This window comes from Halyomorpha halys, unplaced genomic scaffold, assembly GCF_000696795.3.
Source record: "Halyomorpha halys isolate HHAL.00 unplaced genomic scaffold, Hhal_1.1 Scaffold27.1, whole genome shotgun sequence".
Lineage (NCBI taxonomy): Eukaryota > Metazoa > Arthropoda > Insecta > Hemiptera > Pentatomidae > Halyomorpha > Halyomorpha halys.
The window spans coordinates 1109489-1114246 of NW_027115109.1; positions in this window are offsets into that span (position 1 = coordinate 1109489).

Genomic DNA, 4758 nt, shown 5'->3' on the forward strand with positions numbered 1-4758 from the left:
GAATGCGCTTCGTCAAGAACAGCCGCGGTGCCCATATGCCCGAAATCATTTTCAAATGTTAATGTCACGTATTGATCTTTCGAATAAAAAAAAATTTTGATTACAATTTAATTTTTTGTGTTATTTTTTACAATTTCAAGTTCTATCGGGCTTAAAAAAACACCCTATATTTACTTTTCCTCATTTCCCAAAGCCCTTGTCATGGTGGGTTATTTTCTTGATTATTCTGCTTGTCCAGAAGACCTCAACAATGCGTGTTCAGTTTATAAAGGTAAGATAGTTGACAAGGAAGATGACTAGATAGGATGAGACTAATGGGTAACAACTGCTATATCTCAGAGGATGGTAACCTCATCCTACCCGGTACCATTTCCACAGAGGCAAAGGAGGTATGTAACCCCGAAGGGTAGCTAGCCTTTGGATCCATAGGAGCCTAGGAAGGAATAATAGCTAGAGAAGAGAGATGATGTCAAGGGTGAACAAAAAATAACAACCATTTAGAAATCAGGATCGGCTTTAAACCGATATAATCTCATGTAGAGACTGTGGATCAGTTATCAATTAAGGGTTTTTTGTTTTTTCGTACCCTCCTAAAATTTAAATTAGTTTCATATGTGTACATATGGTGAGGTGTGCCATTTTTTTGAGACGACAATCTCGCCGAAAGTTTTCTCCGATTCTGGTAAGAATTTGAGGTGTATTTCGTACCAACAAAGGCGAAGAAGAAGCCTCCAGAGTTTCAAGTGGTAAGATTGAAGAATTTATTAGGTACGGATGGATTGCAATTATATACAACTATTACGACGCTTACACCACCTACGAGATAGTTTTAGCAATCTTGAATGTTGTGGAAAAAACATTATATCCCGAAAAAGAACGAAACGGTAACTTTCTTTAAATTTTTTAATTTATATAATTTGAATTTTGATTGGGGTCTGGGTTAGAGGGCAGTACATCAAAACAACAGGAAGGCGTGGAAGAACTGTTGGTGTGTCCAAGAAGAAGTAATGTGGGGTCGTCGTTCTTTTTTATTTAATTTTAAAAAAACAAGCAGCTGAAAGTTGAAAATGACATTTAAGAGTTGCCATTGTAACAGTAGCTATTTATAGACTTAATAGAATTTTAAATAATTTGATTAGTAAAATTTATATAATTTGTATTAATTTATGTTTGTGTTAATTTCTTTATTAATTGTAAATGTATATATATATATATATATATATCTTGTAATGTACCATATTAATAGAGCTTAATGCGGGAGGTGTTAAGGGTGGCTACACTGAGATGTAACCTTTATTATGGTATGGTATGTAATCTTGTGCAGTAATGAAATGAAATGAAAAAATAACTTTATTCTGCGACATATGTCCCCTAAGAATAAATACATGGTTCATATAGTGAGATTTTTATCTGGCGAGCGTTTACAAATTTTCAGATAGTAGAATGAAAATTCATTGGTATATTGGCTTTACTACTGTTTATAATATTAATCAATACCTGCCTATTTATTTGATTACAAAGATGTGGAGGTTTGGTTATTCAATAAATGAAGGAATAGGTGTTGTTTAAAGGAGAGAATGGATGAAGACTGGTGAATGGAGATGGGAAGAGAATTCCAGAGGGAGGTTGCACGTATGACGAAGGATTTGCTAAAGAAGGAGGTTCTATAGGAGGGCATATATAAATCATTCAGATGGGATCTGGTGTTTAATGAGTGGATGGATGAACGAAGAGTGAGGAGATCTAGGATATAGGTAGGTTTTTTGATGTTAAGAACTTGGAATAGAAAAACACCAAGGAGGTATTGCCTTCGGGAGGTTGGATAGAGCCACTTCAACTCGGAATACCAGCGGGAGACTTGAGAGCGCCTAGGGAACCCAAAGATAAATCTTACAAAGCAATTCATGAGTCTCTTCAGTCTCAACTCTAGTCCTGCAGATAGCCCTCCATACACCAAGGATCCGTAGTCGAAGTGGGGAAAGACGAGAGAGGATACTAGGAGCTGGCGAGTGTTCTGAGGAATGGAATTATGGAATTTTAGGAATTGTTTGAGTACAGTTATAGATTTGCGTGTGATTTGGGAAATATGGTTATTCCAGGAGAGGTGTTGATCAAAGGTGACACCAAGGTTTTTTATTGTAGGATAGAAGTGAATCGGTTGGTTGTTAAGGAATAGTAGAGGACAGTAAGGGAGGTTATGAAGGAAGCGCTCGGAACCGATAAGAATGGCCTTCGTTTTATATATATATAGTATAAATATAATGAATATGTACAAGTAACATGTTTGCAATAAAGGTATTCGAATACTATCAAGTTTTGTGTATTAAAATTAACAATTTCAAACAAGCAAACTTAAAGATAATTTAGAGGAGGCCATTTTTAAAATTCGACATTTAAGCCCAATCAAACTATTTCTGGAAGGATAAGATGAAACTGATATTAAAGGATACTTCATTTTACATTTATAAACCGGGTATAATCCAAATCGTAAGAGCAGTTTTCAAGAAAACGATTTTAACAAGTGGAGTGCCTTAACCCTACTAAAATGACGCCAAGAGGTGGGAATCAGCCGTTCTCGATAAATTCGTGTTTCTTTCTCTGTCCTGTCCAGATTCATTTTAATTTGAATATTAAAGATCCCAAAATATATTTATACCGTACAACAAAGTAAGGATTGAATATAAAATTGAATTATCTTGGTAAATTTTTCAATTGCTGTGTTCTGGGTGCGGTTAGTAAAAAATTAATTTCTTTTAAGGAAATATTAAAATTAAGTAGCAACCAGAAGATGGGCGGAAGCGCATGATTCATTCGGCAGGCCGTTCATAAGTTAATCGACACGAAAATTGAAGGAAAATAAATAACTGGTAATCCAATATTGCAGTAGCCTCATCCAAGCCAAAGCTGTAACACCTCGTATATTTAATTAATTTAAATATTAGATTTAACAAATATCAATTAATCAAATTCCATCCACTACGTTCGCAGACTTCATAGACAAGATAATAATTCAAAACGGATCGATCCATTTTGAGCTTATTCTCAGAAGACAATTCATTGACCATGATATATTGAAATTTCGGTAGTTACTTGCCCAATAGAAATGGCGAGGAAGCTAAACCATAATATTTATGTATTTTTGACTTGTTAAAATAATTCTAAAACAATTTTTCAATTGTTTGTTATTTAAGTTCCATTCATCTATACACACGGTCAATCAACCATCTTCCTGTTATTTAAATTTTCTAACTTTAATATTTCACCTGTTTTTTTAGATTCTTTGAATATTTCAGGATTAAAAAAGTAATTGACTTTTCCATCCAAACACCTTGTGGGACATGAAAATTGATTTATTAAACAGCAACAGAGTCCCTCCTTTTTTCCCCTTCTATATGCATATCAGTAAGGAGGTGTGTCCAATGTAGAGTGAGTTTAGAAGTTGGTTCAATGAATGAGTTTTAATTCTAATAAAAGGTTAACCCATTTTCCTGTCCAAGCAGTTGAAAGTGTCAAAGATATTCAAGAAAAAAAATACACTTTTTAGTCTTTAAACCATAGTAAACAGACAGGTTTTCCTCATTTCAATTGTTTCAAGAAACCTTAAATTGATATTTGTATTAAAAAATTAGTATTTCATCTTATTGTTTCTTATATTTTCAATAGAAAAGAGCTCAATGTATATATTATAGAATTGTTTCATTACAACAGGGAATGTGAATTAAATTTAATAGTTTATTTGTTTGTTGTTTTTCTTCTGCAGCTATCATTGGAGTAACATCTATCCCTTACAATGAACAATAAGCTGATGAACCTGCCATTCAAATGTAATATTCCATTAAAAACAACGCCTAGTAACATAAACTTCAAATACCTTTTTTGCTTATGGAGGAGATCCCTCATCTAGTATTTTTTAAAAAATGTATTTAACAAAAACACATATAGTTTCATTCATATTTATGTCACCTATGAACATTTCCATTAATATAACATGTTTTAATCCTTTTTTAATAGAAAAGCATCACACTTCTAATAAGAAATTAATAATCATTTAATTTTTGAATTTATTATTATTTTTATATATTATTTCTCGCTTTTTATTTAATCTCAACTTATTTCCTTAATTTTCTGTCTTTTAGTGTGCTAATTTTTTTTTCTTTCTTTCTTTTTCATATATACTTTTCAATTTTTATGTGTTATTACGTCTCCTGTTCATTTTTAATTTTTTTTAACCTCATGTAACATTTTTTTTTTTTTGTGTATATATTCTTATCATTGTCTATTTTATACTATAATTATTTGTATTTCTTCTTTTTGTTTATTAGGTATAATTTTCTTTTTACTTATATTTACATCATTTTAACCCTATCTCAATTTACTTTTATTTTTTTTATCTTATAATCCCACAATGTCAAAATATTTCTAGTTTTTTCAATCTTTCAATCAAAATCTTTTTAGCTCTATAAAATGGGGTGAAATGTTGACATATACATGGTTATCAACTATTTTTTGTTTCCTTTTGACTGCACAACTACAAACGAGTACTACCAGAATAACTCTATAGAATGGTGATATTTTTTAAAAACATTATGGCTAAATAGGATTATTTCAGTAATTGTTGATTGGTATAAACTAAGCAATACTTGTCGTCACATTTATAATTATTTGCTCCATTATCCTTCTTTTAATATACCAACAAGCACAAAATTTACTTTAATATAAATAAAAAATATTAAATTTTTACTAGATATTTATTTTCTC